This window comes from Schistocerca serialis, unplaced genomic scaffold (genome assembly GCF_023864345.2).
Source record: "Schistocerca serialis cubense isolate TAMUIC-IGC-003099 unplaced genomic scaffold, iqSchSeri2.2 HiC_scaffold_1362, whole genome shotgun sequence".
NCBI classification, from domain to species: Eukaryota; Metazoa; Arthropoda; class Insecta; order Orthoptera; family Acrididae; genus Schistocerca; species Schistocerca serialis.
The window spans coordinates 26,394,139-26,414,968 of record NW_026047583.1 but is presented as its reverse complement, the minus strand read 5'-3'; positions in this window follow the sequence as shown (position 1 = coordinate 26,414,968).

The window sequence follows — 20,830 nt, the reverse complement described above, 5'->3', positions numbered from 1 at the left end:
ATAGCGTCGCATTTTCTGTGTTATTCGTCAATGTGATGGAGCCAGGGATGGAGTAAGGAAGGAATAGTGCATCGGAAAGGAGATAATCGTCTCCCAAACGAAAATCCTGTCGTTTCCATAGAAACGTTACTCGATTTAGAAGGAGAAGTCATAGAATACATCGGATTTCATAGCGACGCAATTTCTGAGCTTATTCGTCAATGTGAGGGAGCGAGGGATGCAGTAAAGAAGAAAAAATGCATCGGAAAGGAGATACTCGTATCCCAAAAGAAAAACCTGTCGTTTCAATAGAAACGTTACTCGATTTAGAAGGAGAAGTTATAGAACACATAGTATTTCATAGCGACGCAATATCAGTGTTAATTCGTCAATGTGAAGGAGCGAGGGATGCAGTAGAGGAGGAATAGTGCATCGGAAAGGAGATACTCGTATCCCATAAGAAAATCCTGTCGTTTCCATAGAAACATAACTCGATTTTGAAGGAGAAATCATAGAACCCATAGTATTTCATAGCGACACAATTTCTGTGTTAAATCGACAATGTGAGGGAGCGTGGGATGCAGTAAAGAAGGAATAGTGCATCGGAAAGGAGATACTCGTAACCCACAAGAAAATCCTGTCGTTTCCTTAGAAACGTTACTCGATGTAGAACGGAAGTCATAGAACACATATTATTCCATGGAGTCCCAATTTCTGTGTTAATTTGTGAGTGTGATGGAGCCAGGGATGCAGTAAAGAAGAACTAGTGCATCGGGAAGGAGATAGACGTATCCCAAGAGAAAATCCTGTCGTTTCCATAGGAACGTTACTCGATTTAGAAGGAGAAGTGATAGAACACCTAGTATTTCATAGCGATGCAATTTCTGTGTTATATCGTCAAAGTGAGGGAGCGAGGGATGCGGTAAAGAAGGAATAGTGCATCGGAAAGGAGATACTCGTAACCCACAAGAAAATCCTGTCTTTATCATAGAAACGTTACTCGATTTAGATGGAGAAGTTATAGAACCCATAGTATTTCATGGCGACGCTATTTCTCTGCTTATTTGTCAATGTGAGGGAGCGAGGGATGCAGTAAAGAACTAATAGTGCATCGGAAAGGAGGTACTCGCATCATAAAAGAAAATCCTGTCGTTTCCACAGAAACGTTAATCGATTTATATGGAGAAGTTATAGAACCCATAGTATTTCATGCCGACGCAATTTCTCTGCTTATTCGACAATGTGAGGGAGCGAGGGATGCAGTAAAGAACTAATAGTGCATCGGGAAGGAGGTACTCGCATCATAAAAGAAAATCCTTTCGTTTCCACAGAAACGTTACTCGATTTAGAAGGAGAAGTGATAGAACGCCTAGTATTTCATAGCGATGCAATTTCTGTGTTAATTCGTCAATGTGAGGGAGCGAGGGATGCAGTAAGGAGGGAATAGTGCATCGGAAAGTAGATACTCGTATACCAAAAGAAAATCCTGTCGTTTCCATTGAAACGTTACTCGATTTAGAAGGAGAAGTCATAGAACCCATAGTATTTCATAGCGACGCAATTTCTGTGTTAATTCGTCAATGTGAGGTAGCGAGGGATGCAGTAAAGAAGGAATAGTGCCTCGGAAAGGTGATACTCGTATCCCAAAAGAAAATCCTGTCGTTGCCATAGAAACGTTACTCGATTTAGATGGAGAAGTTATATAACCCATAGTATTTCATGGCGACGCAATTTCTCTGCTTTTTCGTCAATGTGAGGGAGCGAGGGATGCAGTAAAGAACTAATAGTGCATCGGAAAGGAGGTACTCGCATCATAAAAGAAAATCCTGTCGTTTCCATTGAAACGTTACTCGATTTAGAAGGAGAAGTCATAGAACACACAGTACTTCATAGCGACGCAATTTCTGTGCTAATTCGTGAAAGTGAGGGAGCGAGGGACGCAGTAAAGAAGGAATAGTGCATCGGAGAGGAGATACTCGTATCCCAAAAGAATATCCTGACCTTTGCATAGAAACGTTACTCGATTTAGAAGGAGAAGTCATAGAACACATAGTATTTCATAGCGACGCAATTTCTGTGTTAATTAGTGAAAGTGAGGGAGCGAGGGTTGCAGTAAAGAAGGAATACTGCATCGGAAACGAGATAGTCGTAACCAAAAAGAAAATCCTGTCGTTTTATAGAAACGTCACTCGATTTAGAAGGAGAAGTCATAGAATCCATAGTATTACATAGCGACGCAATTTCTGTGTTAATTCGTCAATGTGAGGGAGCGAGGGATGCAGTAAAGAAAGCATAGAGCATCGGAAAGGTGATACTCGTATCCCAAACGAAAATCCTATCGTTTCCATAGAAACGTTATTCGATATAGAAGGAGAAGACATAGAACACATAATATTCCATAGCGTCGCAATTTCTGTGTTAATTCTTCAATGTGAGGGAGCCAGTGATGCAGTAAAGAAGGAATAGTGCATCGGAAAGGAGATACTCGTACCCCAAAAGAAAATCCAATCGTTTCCGCAGAAGCGTAACTCGATTTAGAAGGAGAAGTCATAGAACCCATAGAATTTCATAGCGACGCCATTTCTGTATTAATTCGTCAGTGTGAGGGAGCGAGGGATGCAGTAAAGAAGGAATAGTGCATCGGAAAGGAGATAGTCGTATACGAAAAGAAAATCCTGTCGTTTCAATAAAATCGTTACTCGATTTTGGAGGAGATGTCTTAGAACCAAAGGTATTTCATAGCGACGCAATTTCTGTGTTAATTTGCCTATGTGAGGGAGCGAGGGATGCAGTTAGGGGGGAATAGTACATCGGAAAAGAGATACACGTATCCCAATAGAAAATCCTGACGTTTCCATAGAAACGTTACTCGATTTAGAAGGAGAAGTCATAGAACTCATAGTATTTCATTGCGACACAATTTCTGTGTTAATTCGTCAGTGTGAGGGAGCGAGGGATGCAGTAAAGAATGAATAGTGCGTCGGAATGGAGATAGTCGTATCCCAAAAGAAAATCCTTTCGTTTCCATAGAAACATTACTCGATTTAGAAGGAGAAGTCTTAGAACCCATAGTATTTCATAGCGTCGCAATTTCTATTCTTATTGGTCAGTGTGAGTGGACGAGGGATGCAGTAAAGAAGGAATAGTGCATCTGAAAGGAGATACTCGTATTCCAAAGAAAATCTTGTCGTTTCCATAGAAACGTTACTCGTTTTAGAGGGAGAAGTCATAGAACCAATAGTATTTCATAGCGGCGTATATTCATTGTTAGTTCGTCAATGTGTGGGAGTGAGATATGCAGTAAAGAAGGAATAGTGCATAGGAAAGGAGATACTAGTATCCAAAACGAAAATCCTGTCGTTTATATAGAAACGTTACTCGATTTAGAAGGAGAAGTCGTAGAACTCATAGTGTTTCATTGCGACGTAATTTCTATGTTAATTCGTCAGTGTGAGGGAGCGAGGGATGCAGTAAAGAAGGAATAGTGCGTCGGAATGGAGATAGTCGTATCCCAAAAGAAAATCCTGTCGTTACCATAGAAACGTTACTCGATTTGGAAGGAGAAGTAATAGAACACGGAGTATTTCATAGCGTCGCAATTTCTGTGTTAATTCGTCAATGTGAGGGAGCGAGAGATGCAGTACAGAAGGAATAGTGCATCGGAAAGGAGATAGTTGTATCCCGATACGAAATCCTGTCGATTTCATAGAAACGTTACTCGATTTAGAAGGAGAAGTTATAGAACCCATAGTGATTCATGGCGGCGCAATTTCTCTGCATATTCGTCAATCTGAGGGAGCGAGGGGTGCAGTAGAGAACTAACAGTGCATCGTATAGGAGGTACTCGTATCATAAAAGAAAATCCTGTCGTTTCCATAGAAACGTTACTCGATTTAGAAGGAGAAGTCATGGAACACATAGTATTTCATAGCGACGCAACTTCTGTGTTAATTCGTCAAAGTGAGGGAGCGAGTGATGCAGTAAAGTGGGAATAGTGCATCAGAAAGGAGATATTCGTATCCCAAAAGAAAATCCTGTCTTTTCCATTGAAACGTTACTCGATTTAGAAGGAGAAGTCATAGAACACATGGTATTTCATAGCGACGCAATTTCTGTGTTAATTCGTGAAAGTGAGGGAGCGAGGGACGCAGTAAAGAAGGAATAGTGCATCGGAGAGGAGATACTCGTATCCCAAAAGAATATCCTGACGTTTGCTTTGAAACGTTACTCGATTTAGAAGGAGAAGTCATAGAACACATAGTATTTCATAGCGACGCAATTTCTGTGTTAATTAGTGAAAGTGAGGGAGCGAGGGTTGCAGTAAAGAAGGAATACTGCATCGGAAACGAGATAGTCGTAACCAAAGAGAAAATCCTGTCGTTTCAATAGAAACGTCACTCGATTTAGAAGGAGAAGTCATAGAATCCATTGTATTACATAGCGACGCAATTTCTGTGTTAATTCGCCAATGTGAGGGAGCGAGGGATGCAGTTAAGAAAGCATAGAGCATCGGAAAGGTGATACTCGTATCCCAAACGAAAATCCTGTCGTTTCCATAGAAACGTTGTTCGATATAGAAGGAGAAGACATAGAACACATAATATTCCATAGCGTCGCAATTTCTGTGTTAATTCTTCAATGTGAGGGAGCCAGTGATGCAGTAAAGAAGGAATAGTGCATCGGAAAGGAGATACTCGTATCCCAAAAGAAAATCCAATCGTTTCCGTAGAAGCATAACTCGATTTAGAAGGAGAAGTCATAGAGCCCATTGTATTGCATAGCGACGCCATTTCTGTGTTAATTCGTCAGTGTGAGGGAGCGAGGGATGCAGTAAAGAAGGAGTAGTGCATCGGAAAGCAGATACTCGTATACCAAAAGAAAATCCTGTCGTTTCAATAAAAAAGGTTACTCGATTTTGGAGGAGATGTCTTAGAACCAAAGGTATTTCATAGCGACTCAATTTCTGTGTTAATTTGCCTATGTGAGGGTGCGAGGGATGCAGTTAAGAGGGTATAGTACATCGGAAAGGAGATACACGTATCCCAATAGAAAATCCTGACGTTTCCATAGAAACGTTACTCGATTTAGAAGGAGAATTCATAGTACCCATAGTATTTCATAGCGACGCAATTTCTGTGTTTATTCGTCAATGTTAGGGAGCGAGGGTAGCAGTAATGAAGGAATAGTGCTTCGGAAAGGAGATACTCCTATACCAAAAGAAAATCATGTCGTTTCCATAGAAACGTTACTCGATTTAGAAGGAGAAGTCATAGAACTCATAGTATTTCATTGCGACGCAATTTCTGTGTTAATTCGTCAGTGTGAGGGAGCGAGGGATGCAGTAAAGAATGAATAGTGCGTCGGAATGGAGATAGTCGTATCCCAAAAGAAAATCCTTTCGTTTCCATAGAAACATTACTCGATTTTGAAGGAGAAGTATTAGAACCCATAGTATTTCATAGCGTCGCAATTTTTATTCTTATTGGTCAATGTGAGGGAACGAGAGATGCAGTAAAGAAGGAATAGTGCATCTGAAAGGAGATACTCGTATCCAAAAGAAAATCTTGTCGTTTCCATAGAAAAGTTACTCGTTTTAGAGGGAAAAGTCATAGAACACATAGTATTTCATAGCGACGCAATATCAGTGTTAATTCGTCGATGTGAAGGAGCGAGGGATGCAGTAGAGGAGGAATAGTGCATCGGAAAGGAGATACTCGTATCCCATATGAAAATCCTGTCGTTTCCATAGAAACATAACTCGATTTTGAAGGAGAAATCATAGAACCCATAGTATTTCATAGCGACACAATTTCTGTGTTAAATCGACAATGTGAGGGAGCGTGGGATGCAGTAAAGAAGGAATAGTGCATCGGAAAGGAGATACTCGTAACCCACAAGAAAATCCTGTCGTTTCCTTAGAAACGTTACTCGATGTAGAAGGGAAGTCATAGAACACATATTATTCCATGGAGTCGCAATTTCTGTGTTAATTTGTGAGTGTGATGGAGCCAGGGATGCAGTAAAGAAGGACTAGTGCATCGGAAAGGAGATAGACGTATCCCAAGAGAAAATCCTGTCGTTTCCATAGGAACGTTACTCGATTTAGAAGGAGAAGTGATAGAACACCTAGTATTTCATAGCGATGCAATTTCTGTGTTATATCGTCAAAGTGAGGGAGCGAGGGATGCGGTAAAGAAGGAATAGTGCATCGGAAAGGAGATACTCGTAACCCACAAGAAAATCCTGTCTTTATCATAGAAACGTTACTCGATTTAGATGGAGAAGTTATAGAACCCATAGTATTTCATGGCGACGCAATTTCTCTGCTTTTTCGTCAATGTGAGGGAGCGAGGGATGCAGTAAAGAACTAATAGTGCATCGGAAAGGAGGTACTCGCATCATAAAAGAAAATCCTGTCGTTTCCACTGAAACGTTACTCGATTTAGAAGGAGAAGTCATAGAACCCATAGTATTTCATAGCGACGCAATTTCTGTGTTAATTCGTCAATGTGAGGTAGCGAGGGATGCAGTAAAGAAGGAATAGTTCCTCGGAAAGGTGATACTCGTATCCCAAAAGAAAATCCTGTCGTTGCCATAGCAACGTTACTCGATTTAGATGGAGAAGTTATAGAACCCATAGTATTTCATGGCGACGCAATATCTCTGCTTTTTCGTCAATGTGAGGGAGCGAGGGATGCAGTAAAGAACTAATAGTGCATCGGAAAGGAGGTACTCGCATCATAAAAGAAAATCCTGTCGTTTCCATTGAAACGTTACTCGATTTAGAAGGAGAAGTCATAGAACCCATAGTATTTCATAGCGACGCAATTTCTGTGTTAATTCGTCAATGTGAGGTAGCGAAGGATGCAGTAAAGAAGGAATAGTGCCTCGGAAAGGTGATACTCGTATCCCAAAAGAAAATCCTGTCGTTGCCATAGAAACGTTACTCGATTTAGATGGAGAAGTTATAGAACCCATAGTATTTCATGGCGACGCAATATCTCTGCTTTTTCGTCAATGTGAGGGAGCGAGGGATGCAGTAAAGAACTAATAGTGCATCGGAAAGGAGGTACTCGCATCATAAAAGAAAATCCTGTCGTTTCCATTGAAACGTTACTCGATTTAGAAGGAGAAGTCATAGAACCCATAGTATTTCATAGCGACGCAATTTCTGTGTTAATTCGTCAATGTGAGGTAGCGAGGGTTGCAGTAAAGAAGGAATAGTGCCTCAGATAGGTGATACTCGTATCCCAAAAGAAAATCCTGTCGTTACCATAGAAACGTTACTCGATTTAGCAGGAGAAGTCGTAGAACCCATAGTATATCATAGCGACGTAATTTCTAGGCTTATTCGTCAATGTGAGGGAGCGAGGGATGCAGTAAATAACTAAGATTGCATCGCAGAGTGATGCAGTAAAGAGGGAATAGTGCATCAGAAAGGAGTTATTCGTATCCCAAAAGAAAATCCTGTCGTTTCCATTGAAACGTTACTCGATTTAGAAGGAGAAGTCATAGAACACATAGTATTTCATAGCGACGCAATTTCTGTTGTAATTCGTGAAAGTGAGGGAGCGAGGGACGCAGTAAAGAAGGAATAGTGCATCGGAGAGGAGATACTCGTATCCCAAAAGAATATCCTGACGTTTGCATAGAAACGTTACTCGATTTAGAAGGAGAAGTCATAGAACACATAGTATTTCATAGCGACGCAATTTCTGTGTTAATTAGTGAAAGTGAGGGAGCGAAGATTGCAGTAAAGAAGGAATACTGCAACGGAAACGAGATTGTCGTAACCAAAAAGAAAATCCTGTCGTTTCAATAGAAACGTCACTCGATTTAGAAGGAGAAGTCATAGAATCCATAGTATTACATAGCGACGCAATTTCTGTGTTAATTCGTCAATGTGAGTGAGCGAGGGATGCAGTAAAGAAGGAGTAGTGCAACGGAAAAGAGATACTTGTATCCCAATAGAAAATCCTGTCGTCTCAATAGCAACGTTACTCGATTTAGAAAGAGAAGTTATAGAACCCATAGTATTTCATAGCGACGCAATCTCTGTGTTAATTCGTCAATGTGAGGGTGCGAGGGATGCAATAAAGAAGGAATAGTGCATCGGAAAGGAGATACTCGGATCCGATTAGAAAAGCCTGTCCTTTTCATAGAATCGTTATTCGATATAAAAGGAGAAGTTATAGAGCACAAAGTATTCCATTGCGTCGCAGTTTCTGTTTTAATTCGTAAATGTGATTGAGCCAGGGATGGAGTAAGGAAGGAATAGTGCATCGGAGAGGAGATAGTCGTATCCCAAAAGAAAATCCTGTCGTTTCCATAGAAACGTTACTCGATTTAGAAGGAGAAGTCATTGAACCCATAGGATTTCATAGCGACGCATTTTCTGTGCTTATTCGTCAATGTTAGGGAACGAAGCATGCAGTAAAGTAGGAATAGTGCATCGGAAAGGAGATACTCGTATCCCAATCGAAAATCCTGTCGTATCCATAGAAACGTTACTCGATTTAGAAGGAGAAGTCATTGAACCCATAGTATTTCATAGCGACGCCATTTCTGTGTTAATTCGTCAATGTGAGGGAGCGAGGGATGCAGTAAATAAGGAATATTGCATCGGAAAGGAGATAGGCGTATACCAAAAGGTAATCCTGTCGTTTCAATGGAAACGTTACTCGATTTAGAAGGAGAAGTCATAGAACCCATAATTTTTCATAACGACGCAATTTCTGTGTTAATTCGTCAATGTGGGGGATCGAGGGATGAAGTAAAGAAGGCATAGTGCATCGGAAAGGAGATACTCGTATCCCAAAAAAATCCTGTCGTTTCCATAGAAACGTTACTCGTTTTAGAAGGAGAAGTCATAGAACCCATAGGATTTCATAGCGACGCAATTTCTGTGCTTATTCGTCAATGTGAGGCAACGAGGGATGAGGTAAAGTACGAATAGTGCATCGGAAAGATGATACTCGTATCCCAAAAATATATCGAGTCGTTTGCATAGAAAGGTCACTCGATTTAGAAGGAGAAGTCATAGAACCCATAGTATTACATAGCGACGCATTTTCTGTGTTAATTCGTCAATGTGAGGGATCGAGGGATGCAGTAAAGAAGGAATAATGCATCGGAAAGGAGATACTCGTATACCAAAAGAAAATCCTTTCGTTTCCATTGAAACGTTACTCGAGTTAGATGGAGAAGTCATAGAACCCATAGTATTTCATAGCGACGCAATTTCTGTGTTAATTCGTCAATGTGAGGTAGCGAGGGATGCAGTAGAGAAGGAATAGTGCCTCGGAAAGGAGATACTCGTATCCCAAAAGAAAATCCTGTCGTTACCATAGAAACGTTACTCGATTTAGATGGAGAAGTTATAGAACCCATAGTATTTCATGGCGACGCAATTTCTCTGCTTATTCGTCAATGTGAGGGAGCGAGGGATGCAGTAAAGAACTAATAGTGCATCGGAAAGGAGGTACACGCATCATAAAAGAAAATCCTGTCTTTTCCACAGAAACGTTAATCGATTTATATGGAGAAGTTATAGAACCCATAGTATATCATGGCGACGCAATTTCTCTGCTTATTCGACAATGTGAGGGAGCGAGGGATGCAGTAAAGAACTAATAGAGCATCGGAAAGGAGGTACTCGCATCATAAAAGAAAATCCTTTCGTTTCCACAGAAACATTACTCGATTTAGAAGGAGAAGTGATAGAACACCTAGTATTTCATAGCGATGCAATTTCTGTGTTAAATCGTCAATGTGAGGGAGGGAGGGATGCAGTAAAGAGGGAATAGTGCATCGGAAAGGAGATACTTGTATACCAAAAGAAAATCCTGTCGTTTAGATTGAAACGTTACTTGATTTAGAAGGAGAAGTCATAGAACCCATAGTATTTCATAGCGACGCAATTTCTGTGCTAATTCGTCAATGTGAGGGAGCGAGGGATGCAGTAAAGAACTAATAGTGCATCGGAAAGGAGGTACTCGCATCATAAAGGAAAATCCTGTCGTTTCCACAGAAACGTTAATCGATTTATATGGAGAAGTTATAGAACCCATAGTATTTCATGGCGACGCAATTTCTCTGCTTATTCGACAATGTGAGGGAGCGAGGGATGCAGTAGAGGAGGAATAGTGCATCGGAAAGGAGATACTCGTATCCCATAAGAAAATCCTGTCGTTTCCATAGAAACATAACTCGATTTTGAAGGAGAAATCATAGAACCCATAGTATTTCATAGCGACACAATTTCTGGGTTAAATCGACAATGTGAGGGAGCATGGGATGCAGTAAAGAAGGAATAGTGCATCGGAAACGAGATACTCGTAACCCACAAGAAAATCCTGGCGTTTCCTTAGAAACGTTACTCGATTTAGAAGGGAAGTCATAGAACACATGGTATTCCATGGAGTCGCAATTTCTGTGTTAATTCGTGAGTGTGAGGGAGCCAGGGATGCAGTAAAGAAGGACTAGTGCATCGGAAAGGAGATAGACGTATCCCAAGAGAAAATCCTGTCGTTTCCATAGGAACGTTACTCGATTTAGAAGGAGAAGTGATAGATCACCTAGTATTTCATAGCGATGCAATTTCTGTGTTAATTCGTCAATGCGAGGGAGCGAGGGATGCAGTAAAGATGGAATAGTGCATCGGAAAGGAGATACTGTTACACCAAAAGAAAATCCTATCGTATCCATAGAAACGTTACTCGATTTGGAAGGAGAAGCCATAGAGCCCATAGTATTTCATAGCGACGCAATTTCTGTGTTAATTCGTCAATGTGCGGGAGCTAGAGATGCAGTAAAGAGGGAATAGTGCATCGGAAAGGAGATACTCGTATCCCAAAAGAAAATCCTGTCGTTTCCATTGAAACGTTACTCGATTTAGATGGAGAAGTCGTAGAGCCCATAGTATATCATAGCGACGCAATTTCTAGGCTTATTCGTCAATGTGAGGGAGCGAGGGATGCAGTAAATAACTAATATTGCATCGCAGAGTGATGCAGTAAAGAGGGAATAGTGCATCAGAAAGGAGTTATTCGTATCCCAAAAGAAAATCCTGTCGTTTCCATTGAAACGTTACTCGATTTAGAAGGAGAAGTCATAGAGCACATAGTATTTCATAGCGACGCAATTTCTGTTGTAATTCGTGAAAGTGAGGGAGCGAGGATGCAGTAAAGAAGGAATAGTGCATCGGAGAGGAGATACTCGTATCCCAAAAGAATATCCTGACGTTTGCATAGAAACGTTACTCGATTTAGAAGGAGAATTCATAGAACACATAGTATTTCATAGCGACGCAATTTCTGTGTTAATTAGTGAAAGTGAGGTAGCGAGGGTTGCAGTAAAGAAGGAATACTGCAACGGAAACGAGATTGTCGTAACCAAAAAGAAAATCCTGTCGTTTCAATAGAAACGTCACTCGATTTAGAAGGAGAAGTCATAGAATCCATAGTATTACATAGCGACGCAATTTCTGTGTTAATTCGTCAATGTGAGTGAGCGAGGGATGCAGTAAAGAAGGAGTAGTGCATCGGAAAAGAGATACTTGTATACCATAAGAAAATCCTGTCGTTTCAATAGCAACGTTACTCGATTTAGAAGGAGAAGTCATAGAACCCATAATATTTCATAGCGTCGCAATTTCTGTGTTAATTCGTCAATGTGGGGGTTCGAGGGATGCAGTAAAGAAGGCATAGTGCATCGGAAAGGAGATACTCGTATCCCAAACGAAAATCCTGTCGTTTCCATAGAAACGTTACTCGATATAGAAGGAGAAGTCATAGAACACATAGTATTGCATAGCGTCGCAATTTCTATGTTAATTTGTCAATGTGAGGGAGCCAGGGATGCAGTAAAGAAGGAATTGTGCATCGCTAAGGAGATACTCGTATCCCAAAAGAAAATCCTGTCGTTTCCATAGATACGTTACTCGATTTAGAAGGAGAAGTCATAGAACCCATAGTATTTCATAGCGACGCAATTTCTGTGTTAATTCGTCAATCTGAGGGAGCGAGGGACGCAGTAAAGAAGGAATAGTGCATCGGAATGGAGATACTCGTATCGTAAAAGAAAATCATGTTGTTTCCATAGAAACGTTACTCGATTTAGAAGGAGAAGTCATAGAACCCATAGTATTTCATAGCGGTGCGATTTCTGTGTTAATTCGTCAATGTGAGGTAGCGAGGGTTGCAGTAAAGAAGGAATAGTGCACCGGAATGGAGATACTCGTATCCCAAAAGAAAATCCTGTCGTTACCATAGAAACGTTACTCGATTTAGAAGGAGAAGTCATAGAACACATAGTATTTCATAGCGACGCAATTTCTGTGTTAATTCGTCAATGTGAGGGAGCGAGAGATGCAGTAAAGTAGGAATAGTGCATCGGAATGGAGATACTCGTATCCCAAAAGACAATCCTGTCGTTTCCATAGAAACGTAACTCAATTTAGAAGGAGAAGTCATAGAACCCATAGTATTTCATAGTGACACCATATCTGTGTTAATTCGTCAATGTGAGGTAGCGAGGGATGCAGTAAAGAAGGAACACTGCATCGGAATGGAGATACTCGTATCCCAAAAGAGAATCCTGTCGTTACCATACAAACGCTACTCGATTTAGAAGGAGAAGTCATAGAACACATAGTATTTCATAGCGACGCATTTTCTTTGATAATTCGTCAATGTGTTGGAGCGAGAGATGAAGTAAAGAAGGAATAGTGCATCGGAAAGGAGATATTCCTATCGCAAAAGAAAATCCAGTCGTTTCCATTGAAACGTTACTCGATTTAGAAGGAGGAGTCATAAAACCCATAGCAAATCAGGGCGACGCAATTTCTCTGCTTATTCGTCAATCTGAGGGGGCGAGGGATGTAGTAAATAACTAACAGTGCATCGGAAAGGAGGTACTCGTATCATAAAAGAAAATCCAGTTGTTTTCATAGAGACGTTACTCGATTTAGATGGACAATCATAGAATACATAGTATATCATAGCGACGCAATTTCTGTGTTAATTCGTCAATGTGAGGGAGTTTGGGATGCAGTAAAGAAGGAATAGTGCAACGGAAAGGAGATACTCGTATCGAAAAAAAATCCTGTTGTTTCCATAGAACCGTTACTCGATTTAAAAGTAGAAGTCATTGAACACATGGTATTTCATAGCGACGCAATTTCTGTGTTAATTCGTCAGTGTGATTCATCGAGGGATGCAGTAAAGAAGGAATAGTGCATCGGAAAGGAGAAACCCGTATCGAAAAAAAATCCTGTTGTTTCCATGGAAACGTTACTCGATTTAGAAGGAGATGACTTAGAACCAATGGTATTTCATAGCGACGCAATTTCTGTATTAATTTGCCTATGTGACGGAGCGAGGGATAGAGTTAAGAGGGAATAGTGCATCGGAAAGGAGATACACGTATCCCAATAGAAAATCCGCACGTTTCCATAGAAACGTTACTCGATTTTGAAGGAGAAGTCGTAAAACCCATAGTATTTCGTAACGACGCAATTTCTGTGTTAATTCGTCAATGTGAGCTAGCGAGGGAAGCAGTAAAGAAGGAATACTGCATCGGAAAGGAGATAGTCGTAACCAAAAAGAACATCGTGTCGTTTCAATAGAAACGTCACTCGATTTAGAAGGAGAAGTCATAGAACCCATAGCATTTCATTGCGACGCAATTTCTGTGTTAATTCGTCAATGTGAGGGAGCGAGGGATGTAGTAAAGAAGGCATAGTGCATCGGAAAGGAGATACCCGTATCGTAAAAGAAAATCCTGTTGTTTCCATAGAAACGTTACTCGCTTTAGAAGGAGATGTCATAGAACCAATGGTATTTCATAGCGACGCAATTTCTGTATTAATTTGCCTATGTGAGGGAGCGAGGGATTCAGTTAAGAGGGTATAGTGCATCGGAAAGGAGATACACGTATCCCAATAGAAAATCCGCATGTTTCCATAGAAACGTTACTCGATTTAGAAGGAGAAGTCATAGAACCCATAGTATCTCATAGCGACGCAATTTCTGTGTTAATTCGTCAATGTGAGCTAGCGAGGGAAGCAGTAAAGAAGGACTAGTGCGTCGGAAAGGAAATACTCCTATACCAAAAGAAAATCCGGTCGTTTCCATAGAAACTTTACCCGATTTAGAAGGAGAAGTCATAGAACTCATAGTATTTCCATGCGACGCAATTTCTGTGTTAATTCGTCAATGTGAGGGAGCGAGGGATGCAATTAAGAAGGAATAGTGCATCGGAAAGGAGATAGTCGTACCCCAAATGAAAATCCTGTCGTTTCCATAGAAATGATACTCGTTTTAGAAGGAGAAGTCATAGAACCCATAGTATTTCGTAGCGAAACAATTTCATTGTTAATTCATCAATGTGTGGGAGCGAGATATGGAGTAAAGAAGGAATAGTGCATCGGAAAGGAGATACTCGTATCCCAAAAGAAAATCCTGTCGTTCCCATAGAAACGTTTCTCGATTTAGAAGGAGAAGTCACAGAACAGATAGTATTCCATAGCGTCGCAATTTCTGTGTTAATTCGTCAATGTGAGGGGGCGAGGGATGCAGTAAAGAAGAAATAGTGCATTGGAAAGGAGATACTTGCATCCCAAAAGAAAATCCTGTCGTTTCCATAGAAAAGTTACTCGATTAAGAAGGAGAAGTCATAGAACCCATAGTATTTCATAGCGAACTATTTCTGTGTTAATTCGTCAATGTGGGGGAGCGAGGGATGCAATTAAGAAGGAATAGTGCATCGGAAAGGAGATAGTCGTATCCCAAATGAAAATCCTGTCGTTTCCATAGAAACGTCATTCGATTTAGAAGAAGAAGTCATTGAACCCATAGTATTTGATAGCGACGCAATTTCTGCGCTTATTCGTCAATGTGAGGGAACGAGGGATGCAGTAAAGTAGGAATAGTGCATCAGAAAGATGATACTCGTATCCCAAAAATATATCCTGTCGATTGCATAGAAAGGTCACTCGATTTCGAAGGAGAAGTCACAGAACGAATAGTATTTCATAGCGACGCAATTTCTGTGTTATTTCGGCAATGTGAGGGAGCGGGGGATGCAGTAAAGATGGAATAGTGCATCGGAAAGGAGATACTCCTATCCCATAAGAAAATCCTGTCGTTTCCATAGAAACGTTACTCGATTTAGAATGAGAAGTCATAGAACACATAATATTCCATAGAATCGCAAATCTGTGTTAATTCGTCAATGTAAGGGAGCCAGGGATGCAGTAAAGAAGCAATAGTGCATCGGATAGGAGATACTCGTATCCCAAAAGAAAATCCAGTCGTTTCCATAGAAACGGTACTCGCTTTAGAAGGAGAAGTCATGGATCCCGTAGTATTTCATAGCGACGCAATTTCTGTGTAAATTCGTCAATGTGAGGGAGCGAGGGATGCAGTAATGAAGGAATAGTGCATCGGAAAGGAGATAGACGTATCCCATAAGGAATGCCTATCGTTTCCATCGAAACGTAACTCGATTTAGAAGGAGACGTCGTATAACCCATAATATGTCATAGCGACGCAATTTCTGTCATAATTCGTCAAAGTGAGGGAGCGAGGGACGCTGTAAAGAAGGAATAGTGCATCGGAAAGGAGATACTCGTATACCAAAAGAAAATCCTGTCGTTTCCATAGAAACGTTACTCGATTTAGAAGGAGAAGTCATAGAACCCATATTATTTCATAGTGACGCCATTTCGGTGTTTATTCGTCAATGTGTGGGAGTGAGGGATGCAGTTAAGATGGAATACTGCATCGGAATGGAGATACTCGTATCCCAAAAGAATATCCTGTCGTTACCATAGAAACGTTACTCGATTTAGAAGGAGAAGTCATAGAACACATAGTATTTCATAGCGACGCAATTTCTGCGTTAATTCGTGAAAGTGAGGGAGCGAGGGAAGCAGTAAAGAAGGAATAGTGCATCGGAGAGGAGATACTCGTATACCAAAAGAAATCCTATCGTATCCTGAGAAACGTTACTTGATTTAGAAGGAGAAGTCATAGGACCCATAGGATTTCATAGCGACGCAATATCTGTGCTTATTCGTCAATGTGAGGGAACGAGGGATGCAGTAAAGTACGAATAGTGCATCAGAAAGATGATACTCGTATCCCAAAAATATATCCTGTCGTTTGCATAGAAAGGCCACTCGATTTAGAAGGAGAAGACATAGAACCCATAGTATTTTATAGCGACGCAAATTCTGTGTTAATTCGTCAATGTGAGGGATCGAGAGATGCAGTAAAGGAGGAATAGTGCATCGGACAGGAGATTGTCGTATCACAAAAGAACATCCTGTCGTTTCCATAGAAACGTTACCCGATTTTGAAGGAGAGGTCATAGAACCCATAGTATTTCATAGCGACGCGATTTCTGTGTTCATTCGTCAATGTGAGGTAGCGAGGGTTGCAGTAAAGAAGGAATAGTGCACCGGAATGGAGATACTCGTATCCCAAAAGAAAATCCTGTCGTTACCATAGAAACGTTACTCGATTTAGAAGGAGAAGTCATAGAACACATAGTATTTCATAGGGACGCAATTTCTGTGTTAATTCGTCAATGTGTGGGAGCGAGAGATGCAGTAGAGTAAGAATAGTGCATCGGAATGGAGATACTCGTATCCCAAAAGACAATCCTGTCGTTTCCATTGAAACGTTACTCGATTTAGAAGGAGAAGTCGTAGAACACATAGTATTTCATAGAGACACAATTTCTGTGTTAATTCGTCAAAGTGAGGGAGCGAGGGACGCAGTAGAGAAGGAATAGTGCATCGGAAAGGAGATACTCGTGTACCAAAAGGAAATCCTGTCGTTTCCATAGAAACGTAACTCAATTTAGAAGGAGAAGTCATAGAACCCATAGTATTTCATAGTGACACCATATCTGTGTTATTTCGTCAATGTGAGGTAGCGAGGGATGCAGTAAAGAAGGAATACTGCATCGGAATGGAGATACTCGTATCCCAAAAGAGAATCCTGTCGTTACCATACAAACGTTACTCGATTTAGAAGGAGAAGTCATAGAACACATAGTATTTCATTGCGACGCATTTTCTGCGTTAATTCGTGAAAGTGAGGGAGCGAGGGAAGCAGTAAAGAAGGAATAGTGCATCGGAGAGGAGATACTCGGATACCAAAAGAAATCCTATCGTATCCTGAGAAACGTTACTCGATTTAGAAGGAGAAGTCATAGAGCACACAGTTTTTCATAAAGACGCAATTTCATTGTTAATTCGTCAATGTGAGGGATCGAAGAATGCGGTAGTGGAGGAATAGTGCATCGGAAAGGAGATACTCGTATCCCAAAAGATAATTCTGTCGTTTCCATTGAAACGTAACTCGATTTATAAGGAGAAATCATAGAACCCATAGTATTTCATAGCGACGCAATCTCAGTGTTAATTCGTCAATGTGAGGGTGCGAGGGATGCAGTAAAGAAGGAATAGTGCATCGGAAAGGAGATACCCGGATCCAATAAGAAAATTCTGCCCTTTCCATAGAATCGATATTCGATTTAGAAGGAGAAGTCATAGGGCACATTGTATTCCATAGCGTCGCAATTTCTGTTTTAATTCGTCAATGTGATGGAGACAGGGATGGCGTCAGGAAGGAATAGTGAATCAGAAAGGAGATAGTCGTATCCCTAAAGAAAATCCTGTCGTTTCCACAGAAACGTTACTCGATTTAGAAGGAGAAGTCATAGAACCCATAGGATTTCATAGCGACGCATTTTCTGTGCTTATTCGTCAATGTTATGGAACGAGGCAATCAGTAACGTAGGAATAGTGCATCGGAAAGGAGATAGTCGTATCCCAAAAGAAAATCCGGCCGTTTCCATAGAAACGTTACTCGATTTAGAAGGACCAGTTATGGAACACATAGTATTTCATAGCGACGAAGTTTCAGTGTTAATTCGTGAATGTGAGGGATCGAGGGATGCAGTAGAGGAGGAATAGTGCATCGGATAGGAGATACTCGTATCCCAAAAGAAAATTCTGTCGTTTCCATAGAAACGTAACTCGATTTTTAAGGGGAAGTCATAGAACCCATAGTATTTAATACTGACGCAATTTCTGTGTTAATTCGTCATTGTGAGAGAGCGAGCGATGCAGGATAGAGGGAATAATGCATCGGAAAGGAGATACTCGTATCCCAAACGAAAATCCTGTCGTTTCCATAGAAACGTTACTCGATTTAGAAGGAGAAGTCATAGAACACATAGTATTTCATAGCGACGCAATTTCTGTGTTAATTCGTCAATGTGAGGGAGCGAGGGATGCAGTAAAGAAGAAATAATGCATCGGAAAGGAGATACTCGTATCCCAAAAAAAAAAAAACTGTCGTTTCAATAGAAATGTTACCCGGTTTAGAAGGAGAACTTATAGAACACATAGTATTTCATAGCGACGCAATATAAGTGTTAATTCGTCAATGTGAGGGAGCGAGGGATGCAGTAAATAAGGAATAGTGCATCGGAAAGGAGATACTCGTATCCCAAAAGAAAAACCTGTCGTTTCAATAGAAACGTTACTTGATTTAGAAGGAGAAGTTATAGAACACATAGTATTTCAAAGCGAAGCAGTATCAGTGTTAATTCGTCAATGTGAGGGAGCGAGGGATGCAGTAGAGTAGGAAAAGTGCATCGGAAAGGAGATACTCGTATCCCATAAGAATATCCTTTCGTTTCCTTAGAAACGTTACTCAATTTAGAAGGAGAAGTCACAGAACACATAGTATTCCATGGAATCGCAATTTCTGTGTTAATTCGTGAATGTGAGGGAGCCAGCGATGCAGTAAAGAAGGACTAGTGCGTCGGAAAGGAGATAGACGTATCCCATAGGAAAATCCTCTCGTTTCCATAAAAACGTAACTCGATTTAGAAGGAGAAGTCATAGAACACATAGTATTCCACGGAGTCGCAATTTCTGTGTTAATTCGTGAATGTGAGGGTGCCAGGGATGCAGTAAAGAAGGACTAGTGCATCGGAAAGGAGATAGACGTATCCCAAACGAAAATCCTGTCGTTTTCATAGTAACGTTACTCGATTTAGAAGGAGAAGACATAGAATCCATCGGATTTCATAGCGACGCAATTTCTGAGCTTATTCGTCAATGTTAGGGAACGAGGGATGCAGTAAAGTAGGAATAGTGCATCGGAAAGGAGATACCCGTATCTCAAAGGAAAATCCTTTCGTTTCCATAGAAACGTTACTCGATTTAGTAGGAGAAGTCATAGAACACATATTATTTCATAGCGACGCAATTTCTGTGTTAATTCGTCAATGTGAGGGAGCGAGGGATGCAGGATAGAGGGAATAGTGCATCGGAAAGAGATACTCGTATCCCAAACGAAAATCCTGTCGTTTCCATAGAAACGTTACTCGATTTAGAAGGAGAAGTCATAGAATCCATAGTATATCATAGAGACGAAATTTCATTGTTAGGTCGTCAATGTGAGGGAGCGAGGGATGCAGTTAAGAAGAAATACTGCATCGGTAAGGAGATACTCGTATCCCAAAAGACAAAGCTGTCGTTTCAATAGAAACGTTACTCGATTTAGAAGGAGAAGTTACAGAACACATAGTTTTTCATAGCGACGCAATATCAGTGTTAATTTGTCAATGTGAGGGAGCGAGGGATGCAGTAAAGAAGGAATAGTTCATCGGAAATGAGATACTCGTATCCCATAAGAAATTCCTACCCTTTCCTTAAAAAAACGTTACTCGATTTAGAAGGAGAAGTCATAGAGCTTATAGTAATCCATGGAGTCGCAATTACTGTGTTAATTCGTGAAAGTGAGGGAGCCAGGGATGCAGTAAAGAAGGACTAGTCCATCGGAAAGGAGATAGACGTATCCCAAAAGAAAATCCTGTCGTTTGCATAGGAACGTTACTCGATTTAGAAGGAGAAGTCATAGAACACATAGTATTTCATAGCGTCGCAATTTATGTGTTAATTCGTCAATGTGAGGGAGCGAGGGATGCAGGATAGAGGAATAGTGCATCGGAAAGGAGATACTCGTATACCAGTATACCAAAAGAAAATCCTGTCGTTTCCATAGAAACGTTACACGATTTAGAAGGAGAAGTCATGGAACCCATAGTATTTCATAGGGACGAAATTTCTGTGTTATTTCGTCAATGTGAGGGAGCGAGGGATGCAGTAAAGACGGAACAGTGCATCGGAAAGGAAAGACTCCTATCCCAAAAGAAAATCCTGTCGTATCCATAGAAACGTTTCTTGATTTGAGAGGAGAAGTTAAAGAACCCATAGTATTTCACAGCGACGCGATTTCTGTGCTTATTCTTCAATGGGAGGGAGCGAGGGATGCAGTAAAGAACTAATAGTGCATGGGAAAGGAGATACTCGTATCCGAAAAGAAAATCCTGTCGTTTCCATTGAAACGTTACTCGATTTAGAAGGAGAAGCCATGGAACACATAGTATTTCATAGCGACGCAATTTCTATGTTAATTCACCAATGTGAGGGAGCGAGGGATGCAGTAAAGACGGAATAGTGCATCGGAAAGGAGATACTCGTATCCCAAAAGAAAATCCTGTAGTTTCAATAGAAACGTTACTCGATTTAGAAGGAGAAGTCATAGAACCCACAGTACTTCATAGCGACGCAATCTCTGTGTTGATTCGTCAATGTGAGGGTGCGAGGGATGCAGTAAAGAAGGCATAGTGCATCGGAAAGGAGATAGTCGTATCCCAAAAGAAAATCTTGTCGTTTCCATAGAAACGTTACTCAATTTAGAAGGAGGCGTCATGGAACCCATAATATTTCATAGCGACGCAATTGCTGTGTTAATTCGTC